This window comes from Schistocerca americana, chromosome 7 (assembly GCF_021461395.2).
Source record: "Schistocerca americana isolate TAMUIC-IGC-003095 chromosome 7, iqSchAmer2.1, whole genome shotgun sequence".
NCBI lineage: Eukaryota > Metazoa > Arthropoda > Insecta > Orthoptera > Acrididae > Schistocerca > Schistocerca americana.
Genome location: NC_060125.1, coordinates 111,223,719 through 111,236,121, shown reverse-complemented (window position 1 = coordinate 111,236,121; position 12,403 = coordinate 111,223,719).

Below are 12,403 nucleotides of genomic sequence, written 5' to 3'. Positions count from 1 at the left end.
AAGGGGCATTTCTATCGTCTGACCTAACGGCAGAAGATAAACACGCCACGATAAGACCACGAGACATATTGCTGACACTCGCCTACTTCGCTAGAGCGACAAGCCAAATAATCTGATGGTGTGTGTACCGAAGGTCTCGCAGTACGCACACCACAGCATACGACGTCCGTTCGTGCATGCATAATATACATATTCTCGATGTTGTAATGCTACCATCATTTCTGAAGTAACATACTTCTTTACATAGATATCGAGGTCGATATTCGTTTCGTAATTTCATTTGACTGGAAGAGAAGATTTTTTTCAAAGCTGCTCCCCTTCACTGAAAAACGTACGTTCTGGAAAGATGTAAACAAAAGGCAGTCCATAAAACCAAGAGATAGGTGTATATATTTTATAGAAAGTTCCACAGTAGCAAATATTTGCAGTTTGTAATTTGTTTACTTTCTGACATTGACTGGCAGCCACATTGTGATTTTTGGCCACTGAGGAAACATTCCAGTCGTTGGCCGATGCAGCAGAAATTGCAGCACTTGCATTGTTTAAAGCATGACATGGACTCTTGCAGATAACACTTCTGTTATGTTCTCGCCAGAGTGCGGAACCGGAGCTGGCTGGACGAGACAGTTTCCGACTGGCGCCACGGGCGGCGCTTTTAAGTTCGCCGCCAGCCACAAGCGCGATCCAGTCAGCAGTGTCCGCACAGCCGCCAATCAGACGGACTTCCGCGTTGTGATAAGCGGAGGCCACAGGTGGCAACGACGGTTCATGCTCGGCGTTGGCGTGCGACAGGTCACAGTGGGTATTGTAGTGTTGGCAGAAGGAGGCCGAAATGCACGCGTTTAATTACACGCTGACTGGCGTGACGTCTGGAACAGGACAATATCTTGAGAATTGCAAATAAAGTACGTAGATGATGTAATACTTAACTTTAATCCACAATTGTAGAACATCGCTCTTGATGATACATGCTTCATATAATAAATATCAATTGAATACGGTGCCTTGTTAGGTTGTAGCAAATGTAGCTGAAGGCTATGCTAACTATCGTCTCGGCAAATGAGAGCGTATTTGTCAGTGAAGCTTCGCTAGCAAAGTCGGCTGTACAACTGGGGCGAGTGCCAGGACGTCTCTCTAGACCTGCAGTGTGGTGGCGCTCGGTCTGCTATCACTGACAGTGGCGACACGCGGGTCCGGCGTATACTAATGGACCGCGGCCGATTTAAAGGCTACCACCTAGCAAGTGTGGTGTCTGGCGGTGACACCACAGGTATTAGCCTGCGAGACTTTGTCTACAAGTGGAGTCGCCTATGCCCTTCACATAGGCACAAGTGTTTACTACAGTGATTTGACAGAGCGTCGCCCAGGACGGACAAAGTCTTGCTGACCTCGTATTCAGTAACACACGCCTTGACAGCTCACTGCTTAGTTGTATCTGTCTGAAAGCACGTCCAGTGAGTGCTGTACAACTTAAATTAAGGATCGCAGCACCATTAAGCGTACGTTGGTGTGTCACTAATTTGTTTGCACTGTCACAGTTCCTCCATCCACCTTGGAGCACCTAAACTTAATACAACGTGTGTGATCCATTCTACACAGACAAATTATACACATAAACTTCTGTTAGATTAATAAGAAAGTCTCACAACTTCTTAGGAAAAGAAAGGTGAAACAAATTGGAATTAATGAGATTTTCACTCTGCAGCGGAGTGTGCGCTGATATGAAATTTCCTGGCAGATTAAAACTGTGTGCCGGACCGAGACTCGAACTCGGGACTTTTGCGGGCAAGTGCTCTACCAACTGAGCTACCCAAGCACGACTCACGCCCCCTCCTCACAGCTTCACTTCTGCCAGTACCTCGTCTCCTACCTTCCAAACTTTACAGAAGCTCTCCTGCGAACCTTGCAGAACTAGCACTCCTGAAAGGATTTTGCGGAGACATAGCTTAGCCACAGCCTGGGGATGTTTCCAGAATCAGATTTTCACTCTGCAGTGGAGTGTGCGCTGATATGAAATTTTCTGGCAGATTAAAACTGTGTGCCGGACCGAGACTTGCCCGCAAAAGGCAAATGTCCCGAGTTCGAGTCTCTGTCCGGCACACAGTTTTAATCTGCCAGAAAGTTTCATATCAGCGCACACTCCACTGCAGAGTGAAAATCTCATTCTGGAAACATCCCCCAGGATGTGGCTAAGCCGTGTCTCCGCAACATCCTTTCTTTCAGGAGTGCTAGTTCTGCAAGGTTCGCAGGAGAGCTTCTGTAAAGTTTGGAAGGTAGGAGACTAGGTACTGGCAGAAGTGAAGCTGTGAGGACGGGGCGTGAGTCGTGCTTGGGTAGTTCAGTCGGCAGAGCACTTGCCCGCAAAAGGCAAAGGTCCCAAGTTCGAGTCTCGGTCCGGCACACAGTTTTAATCTGCCAGGAAGTTTCAAATTGGAATGAGTGGGACATGAACATGCCATTTTCCTCTTCACAGCTCACGATGCCGTTAACTACAGTACACCTTCGATATGACAGGTCTCTACTTACTGTCTACACTGCCAAAAGATTGTATCCAGCAGTGTCATTATTTGATATGTAATACGAAAATTGTATCAAAAGAGGCGCTTTTAGTGGATCATCATAGTGCGGTAGCAATGAAACTGTATCCTTTCTTAGCAGACGAGTTATAAGACTAAAAACAACTACAGGAAGCCCCTACCTACCAAAATATAGTTTCCCGTCTTTTTATTATAGCAAGTCGTAGCTAAAACGACACGTTTCTTTTCTGACGCTTTGAAACAGCTTATACTCATACCAAATACTCTGTGTTAAAGAAAACCCACCGAGTGCGACATTCAACGCCATACAACATGGCGACTCCAAACTTCTGCTTGTGACATAAAAAGATGTCGCATGTCATAGGCATCGTTTCTCTACACGAGTCAGAAACCTGAAATACCAGAGTTTGGCGTTTAGTTTGCCTTAGCAGTACGTGAAATCCAACGCTGTGATATCAGCAGCACCTCGCCCTCCATCGCTTTCACATCCTGTGAGGGAATGGTTCAAATGGTTCAAATGGCTCTGAGCACTATGGGACTCAACTGCTGAGGTCATTAGTCCCCTAGAACTTAGAACTAGTTAAACCTAACTAATCTAAGGACATCACAAACATCCATGCCCGGGGCAGGATTCGAACCTGCGACCGTAGCGGTCTTGCGGTTCCAGACTGCAGCGCCTTTAACCGCACGGCCACTTCGGCCGGCTGTGAGGGAATGGCTTTAGGGGAATAAGATAGACACATTTTTGTTGTTGGAAAAAGATGTCGGCAAGGATAGGTTACAGCAAAATTTGAATAAGCTGAGTTACATGCACAGGTCTGGAGAATGTAGGAATCAGCAAGATCACTGAGCTGTAGTTTTGCATTTCTGTCATAAACTGCAGGTGCCTTCGGTTGGTACGCTGAACATTCCAAGGTATGTAAGTGCTTATCCGTAATATTTCTCTTAGACAATGATTGTTTTTGTGGCTTTTGTCTTCAGTCTGAAGACTGGTTTGATGCGTCTCCTTACACCACTCTTTCCTGTGCAGGTTTCTTCACCTCCGAATAACTATTGCAACCTAAATCCATTTGACCTTATTGATTGGCGACTCCATGGAGTGTCCTGTGCACCACGACCAGATAATGGACTTACTTAGAAGGAGATACTGCATTGGTCGTATTTTTTTTGTTTTTGTTTTATTAACCGCAAAATCGATTTTCGGTCACTTAGTGACCATCCTCAGTGCTGTAATATACAATTTAAATTGGTAGGCACTGGTGTCAACAAGCTTAGAGCGATCACATAAACTCACGTCCAACTCATTCCAATTTGAAACTTCCTGGTAGATTAAAACTGTGTGCCGGACCGAGACGCGAACTCGGAACTTTTGTTTATGTGATCGCTCTAAGCTTGGTGACACCAGTGCCTACCAATTTAAATTGTATATTACAGCACTGAGGATGGTCACTAAGTGACCGAAAATCGATTTTGCGGTTAATGAAACAAACAAAAAACGACCAATGCTGTCTCTCCTTCTAAGTATATCCATTTGACCTTGTTTATTGTATTCATCCCTTGCTTTCCCTGTACAGTTTCTGTCCCCCTTCCCCCCCCCCCCCTCTTATACACTCTCATCCATTATAAAACTGACGATTCCTCCATGTCTCAGGATACGTCTTATGAAGCGACCCCTTCCTTTAGTCAAGCTGATACTTTCTAAACTCGATGCAGTGCCGCCTTACTACACTCATGATCATAAATTAAGGATAATTGCAGAATGTGGTGCCACACAACGTGGCACTACACAAAACTGGCGCTAATAGGCAATACACACGTCACAGATCTGTAAGTCCACGGTATTGGTGATAAGTTGAGAACCCCCCCCCCCCCCCCCCCCCGCCGAAACACATGTGCTACAAAACGCCACGGTTTTCTGCGCATGTACCTGACATCAATATGGGGCATGATCACCGTGGTTCAAATGGTTCAAATGGCTCTGAGCACTATGGGACTTAACATCTGAGGTCATCAGTCCACTAGAACTTAGAACTACTTAAACCTAACTAACCTAAGGACATCACACACATCCATGCCCGCGCAGAATTCGAACCTGCGACCGCAGCGGTCGCGCGGTTTCATACTGAAGCGCCTAGAACCGTTGGGCCACGACGGCCGGCCATGATCACCATGCGCACTTACAGTGGCTGCACAACGGGTTGACATACTCGGGATCAGGTGGCCGAGCAGCTGTTGCGGTACAGCCTCCCAATCTTGCACCAGTGCCTAGGGGTTTGAAGACGCGCAGCGATAAGTCTATCGACAGCACCACATACGTGCTCAATTGGGTTTAGGTCTGGAGAACAGGCAGACCACTCCATTCGCCTGTTATCTCCTGTTTCAAGGTACTACTCCTCGATGGCAGCTCGGTGTGGCCTTGCGTCGTCATCCATCAGGAGGAAGATGGGAGCCACTGCACCCCTGAAAAGACGGACATACTGGTGCAAAATGACCTCCTGATACACCTGACCTGTTACGTTTCCTCTGTCAAAGACATGCAGGGGTGCACGTGCACCAATGATACTCCCACCCCACACCGTCAAACCACGACCTCCATACAGGTCCCTTCAATGACATAAGGGGTTGGTATCTGGTTCCTCGTTCATGCCAGATGAAAACCAGGCGAGAATCACTGTTCAGACTATACCTGGACTCGTCCGTGAACATAACCTGGGACCACTGTTGCAACAACCATGTACTGTGTACTTGACACCAGGCTTTATGGGCTCTCCTATGACTAGGGAATGCACCTTGCAGGTCTCTGGGTGAATAAATCATGTCCGTGCAGTCTTCTGTAGACTGTGTGTCTGGAGACAACTGTTCCAGTGGCTGCGGTAACGTCCCAAGCAAGGCTACCTGCAGTATTCCGTGGCCGTCTGCGGGCACTGATGGTCATATACCGGTCTTCTTGTAGTGTTGTACACTGTGGACGTCCCGTACTGTAGCGCCTGGACACGTTTCCTGTCTGCTGGGGTCGTTGCCATAATCTTGAGATCACACTTTGTGGCACACGGAGGGCCCGTATTACGACCTGCTGTGTTTCACCAGTCTCCAGTCGCCCTAGTACTCTACCCCTCATGTGTGCTCCTTCAACCATTTTCAGCACACAGTCACCATTTGCACATCTGAAAACGTCTGCACACTTGCATGCACCATACGCTGGCATGCACCAACAAACCTCTGCGTATGTGGACTGCTGCCAGCGCCACCGTCCGACGACCGCAGGTAAAATGCACCGCATGGTCATACCCCGAGGTGATTTAAACCCTCAAACCGCCCCCCAGAGCGTTGTTTCACCATGTATCAGCATTATCTTTAATTTATGAGTAAGAGTGTACTTACTCGATCTACCCTTCTTCTGCGATATACTTATCGTCCGTCTTTCACTTCCATTGAAATACACTCCTGGAAATTGAAATAAGAACACCGTGAATTCATTGTCCCAGGAAGGGGAAACTTTATTGACACATTCCTGGGGTCAGATACATCACATGATCACACTGACAGAACCACAGGCACATAGACACAGGCAACAGAGCATGCACAATGTCGGCACTAGTACAGTGTATATCCACCTTTCGCAGCAATGCAGGCTGCTATTCTCCCATGGAGACGATCGTAGAGATGCTGGATGTAGTCCTGTGGAACGGCTTGCCATGCCATTTCCACCTGGCGCCTCAGTTGGACCAGCCTCCGTGCTGGACGTGCAGACCGCGTGAGACGACGCTTCATCCAGTCCCAAACATGCTCAATGGGGGACAGATCCTGAGATCTTGCTGGTCAGGGTAGTTGACTTACACCTTCTAGAGCACGTTGGGTGGCACGGGATACATGCGGACGTGCATTGTCCTGTTGGAACAGCAAGTTCCCTTGCCGGTCTAGGAATGGTAGAACGATGGGTTCGATGACGGTTTGGATGTACCGTGCACTATTCAGTGTCCCGTCGAAGATCACCAGTGGTGTACGGCCAGTGTAGGAGATCGCTCCCCACACCATGATGCCGGGTGTTGGCCCTGTGTGCCTCGGTCGTATGCAGTCCTGATTGTGGCGCTCACCTGCACGGCGCCAAACACGCATACGACCATCATTGGCACCAAGGCAGAAGCGACTCTCATCGCTGAAGACGACACGTCTCCATTCGTCCCTCCATTCACGCCTGTCGCGACACCACTGGAGGCGGGCTGCACGATGTTGGGGCGTGAGCGGAAGACGGCCTAACGGTGTGCGGGACCGTAGCCCAGCTTCATGGAGACGGTTGCGAATGGTCCTCGCCGATACCCCAGGAGCAACAGTGTCCATAATTTGCTGGGAAGTGGCGGTGCGGTCCCCTACGGCACTGCGTAGGATCCTACGGTCTTGGCGTGGATCCGTGCGTCGCTGCGGTCCGGTCCCAGGTCGGCGGGCACGTGCACCTTCCGCCGACCACTGGCGACAACATCGATGTACTGTGGAGACCTCACGCCCCACGTGTTGAGCAATTCGGCGGTACGTCCACCCGGCCTCCCGCATGCCCACTATACGCCCTCGCTCAAAGTCCGTAAGGTGGGACCGTAGCCCAGCTTCATGGAGACGGTTGCGAATGGTCCTCGCCGATACCCCAGGAGCAACAGTGTCCATAATTTGCTGGGAAGTGGCGGTGCGGTCCCCTACGGCACTGCGTAGGATCCTACGGTCTTGGCGTGGATCCGTGCGTCGCTGCGGTCCGGTCCCAGGTCGGCGGGCACGTGCACCTTCCGCCGACCACTGGCGACAACATCGATGTACTGTGGAGACCTCACGCCCCACGTGTTGAGCAATTCGGCGGTACGTCCACCCGGCCTCCCGCATGCCCACTATACGCCCTCGCTCAAAGTCCGTCAACTGCACATACGGTTCACGACCACGCTGTCGCGGCATGCTACCAGTGTTAAAGACTGCGATGGAGCTCCGTATGCCACGGCAAACTGGCTGACACTGACGGCGGCGGTACACAAATGCTGCGCAGCTAGCGCCATTCGACGGCCAACACCGCGGTTCCTGGTGTGTCCGCTGTGCCGTGCGTGTGATCATTGCTTGTACAGCCCTCTCGCAGTGTCCGGAGCAAGTATGGTGGGTCTGACACACCGGTGTCAATGTGTTCCTTTTTCCATTTCCAGGAGTGTATGTCTGGAATAGTTTTTTTTAATACATACGTCTATAATAGATTCCTCTTTTTCAGAAATCCTTTTCGTGCCATAGCCAGGCTGCATTTAAGTTCTGTCTACTTCGGTCATCATCGGTTATTTTAACGCACAAGTAGCAAAATTCATCTACTACTTTAAAAAAGTCATTTCCAAATCTAGTTCCTTTTGCATCACCTGATTTAATTTGACTTACCCTTGTTTTCTACTTTTGTTGATGTTATAGAACCCACATTTCGATAAGTACTTCACTCTGGGCCTTAACAAAGAGCTTCCATAGCCAGTTATAAAAAGAAAGCAGATGAGATCACTATTATTTTTCATAGATTTATTACATTACTTGTACTAATTTGTAATCTAGTGCACTCGGCTGTGACTTACCAACCAGCAGTAAAGGCTGTCTGTCGAATTTGTGCTATGTTACCTATTAATGGCACCTATGGGCATATATCATCATCATAATCAGCTACTTGACATCCACTATTGATTAAAGGCATCCATGAATTACGCTCATGTCGCCCATTCCAATTTGTTAGTCAAAAAGAGTCATTTGGCACTTCGAAATGTGGTCCCTACTGTGCAACTGGCGAGTTTCATTTCTTTGCAAGCAATAGTATTTTCTGTACAGAGTTTGAGTGTTGTGTCATACTGCTTATGTCGAATGTTCGTTGCTGTGATCTAAGGCTGGGGAACGTTAGTGCCACATTCGTGTTGTTGATGACGATGAAAAGAGAAGACTTAACACCTAGCGAATAGCAACAATGTGGCCACTGAGTCCGACACCAACATTCAATGGACGAATTACCATAAATACTGTCACATGATCTCTGGAGGGATTTGCAATGTAATGCAGGACATAGGCACAGTGGTTGTTGGTTGTGAAAATTATCTCCTATTCCTTCCTAGCTGGCCAGACATTGATAAAGGAAATTGATTTAATCACCACGATATGAACCATTCATTCTGAGGCGGTAGCGACTGCTCAGGAGTTCGTTAGTGATTCATTTGTTAGTCCTGTATCTCCCAGAAATTCTCCTAACGCATCTCTCCATTTCCACTGAAAGATACTCAGTTTTCATATGGTGCTTACAACAACTTCACTTTTCAATTTTACCACGATCCGTTACAAACAGAAAAGCAATGGTGTAACTAACTAAGTTCAGTTAGCTGAAGCAAAATCTACAAGAGTCCTAGTGATATAAAAAATAAAAATATTAAGGTGATTAACAACCACGTACACAAACCATAAAAGTATTTAATGTAGGTATCAGCGTCACAATAGATATATCTAGATACAGAGTAAGTGATGGTGACACCTAGGATATGCCCAGTATTCATACAGATAATTGAGGCCAGTACGGTGCACTAATGCTACGGTAAATAGGTGACCACTATCGTACATTCAACAGTTAAAACGCAGTATGCGTAGTCATTAATTAAGATTACTTTGTATGATAAAATGACCATATGTATAAATAAAATCCATACTTAAAATCCACATGATACACGTAAAGAGTAATAATAGAAAGCTAAAGAGTAATAATAGGAAGCTATTAATCTGACAAAATAAATAACGCCCAAATGTGAAAAATCCAGAGAAAAAAGTTTAAAAGTAACATCACATCCATCAACTTCAACCTGACAGCATGACAGCAAAATTGAGCATAACTCTAAATGTAAGGTAATTATTGAGGTGATTATTCATTAAAATCCCGATAGTCGATGACACGTTCGGAGTGGAATCTCAGTGGTGCCGCCTCGTGGCTTTTCCGTAATAGTTTGTTCTCCCGTTGTGGAACTTGCGCAAGGAGACTCAGTCCTCTCGCCGCTGACGGCCGGCGAGCACAACCGCACGCCAAGCTGCTGAGGCGCTCGGCGGTACTTTCTGCCTACACCAAAATAAGCATTCAGGTGAAACCCATTCCCTTCATTCAGCAGTAGTCCCAGACGCCGTTTTCTATATATGTAAATTGCCGTTTTTTTCAGTAGGTTTAATAATTGTACTTTTGGTGCCTTATGGAACAGTTCCATACATTTACTGCCACATGGTTTTCTTAAACAAAATGTGTGCCGAATGCGTTCTTGTTATGGCTACATGTGTGTACTCTAAAAAATGTCTTGAACTCTCTTCCGTTTGACAAACGTAACACTTCTCACAGTCTTGGTAGGTGATACTGAACGCACCACATTCTAAATACTTGTTGCTGTTATTAAAAGCTCTGAGGTGGAGCCTAGAACTAACTGCATCTTCCGTTAGAAATCCAATTTTTACTTTCCTTTCTCTAACGGCCTATGCAATTCTCTCGGAAATTGCACCATTGTATGACATAGCAACAAAAACTTCTTGCCCTCCTCTACAAATAAAATACGGATTTTACGTCTTCAGTTGAAATTCCACGTCTCACCTCTGTTACTCAAAATTAACGATAGGAATTTAGTGTAAATCTTTCGTTTCAGTCTTGTGGGAAGTGAAATTGCAAGAACTTCGTTTAGTTTACCAAAACAACTCTCCTTTTTATTTCATTTCCTTTCCACTCAGTCACTATCATCAGCTGCCCCACGAAAACTCGTCAACTGGTTCCGTAATTTCCTGCGAAATTTTCCCTATACATCTCCTACTATGTAAATAATAACATAAAATCTCTAAATAAAAAATACGAACATATCAGTCAGGAAATAGAGCAAGAACAAAACAGATCTCAGCAAGAGAGATAATTACCCTATTGACAAAACTTAGGACATGGAATTAAGATTGCAAGTGATGGAGTGTCCTGGAACAGCCTTGTAGTGTTCCGGAACTGCGCAAGTGAGAGTAGTTAAAAGAATCAAAACACGAATGATTCAGATATAAGGCTGTTGTTAGTAAGACGGACATAGATGTACATGTAACTGTACGGAATTGCATGAAGAAATGTGTATCACCATCTTTAGATCTTACAGACGTGAACAATGGATCTACCCTCTCCAGGAAACTGTGCATTCCAGTGCAAATAATGTCACTGTGTCAACAATGGGTGATAATGTTAACTTAAAACGGTAATAATTATTCCTGTTGATCATATGTAATGTTCTATAATTTATAAACACAATGAGATTATAATTGCGAATATCTACAGTGGAAGCTCATGTTTCAAACGGAACATACAATCCTACTACAATTTGTTTCAATACACACAACAGTAGTTCCTGAAAAAGATTTGCAAAGATATTCTGTAACCAATAGCGATATGTTGTACTGACATAAAGTATTTATGTCTCTTTGGTAGAGAGCAGTAATAAAGCGTGGACCTCGGGGCAGTCCGTGTCGCTTCCAAACGATCAAGGCTGGCGAGAGATCTTTGCAGTTAGGTGCTGGAGCTGTTGGAGATTTAGAGAGATTTTTTAGTTACTTTCCATGGTTGTTAATAGACAACGTTTTCAGTCGCTTCACACATCTGAGATTCGGATTCGCGCAGTTATTTTACAAATTTGTGATGAATTGCGAATGTATTGTTGCAGTGATAGCCCACATAGGTTCAGGGACTGATCGTTTTCCTTAAGTGGGAAACTAATCACAGTATTGGGTCACAGTTATTCAATCCAAAGTGCTATTCACTCAATTTTGTCACTCTCTCCTGCACTTAAGGTTATGTAATGCACTACTGAAATTTGTGTATTTGTACGGAATAGCATGAATAAATGTATATGGCCATCTTTAAATCTTGCAGATATAAACAACGGATGTGTCCTCTCTAGACAAAATAATGTCACTATTGTTACGTGCAAAATTCTCAGTGAAGTAAGTCAATCAGTTCGAATTTACTGTTACTCATTTCCGCTTCATAGAGCCGTTTATCGAGTTATCAATTGTCATTGTGATCCATGTCTTTCGTAACGCTATCTAAATGTGAGTAGCCCCGTTTGTGTAGTCAATAACTGCCACTGTTGTAGGTAAAGAAATCATTCAGTTTGCACACAGTTCTCCCACATTAACAGTGGCAAATATCCCGTTCTGTTGCCTGCATGGTTTTCAGGTTGTGGGAGGTAGTCTTTTGGGCACATGGCTCAGGATTGCTGCGTTTCTGTTGCAGATTTTCTACAGTGTATAAGTGCTTATGTTTCAACGAAATAACTTGCACAAACCGTGATATTAATGACATCAACGTTTCTTATTAGTACACATACAGTTTGGTATTGAACCACATCATTGTTTCGTTGCTTTGGTAAAGAATCAATAATAATCAACCTTTTTCATATTGAGGTATTATAATTACTGTGCAGGAGAATCATTTCACTGCATGATGTTTGGCTATAATCTGGCAAGTTCAATACACTGTAGTCTTGATGGGGTTTCATGTGTGTCTTTTTGTATCGTTTGATTATACAAGGTACAGCTGTTAATTTGTAGTAGTGTAGCTTCTTGTCCGTGTGATCTAGTGTTATTTTTGAAGTCAAACTGCGTTACAAAATTGATTATTGATACATGAATATATTTATACTAAGTCATAGCACCCATTAAACAGCTCTTGGTATGACTACTTATCTGACCAGGTGAATTCATAATTCAAGAAGCCACATGCTACAGGTATATCTGTAGATGTCGACAACAACATGGGGTTTTGTCTATGAAGTAATTATTGTTGTTGTTATCTACATTATATTCACAGCTATCCAAATTTGCTTAAACTT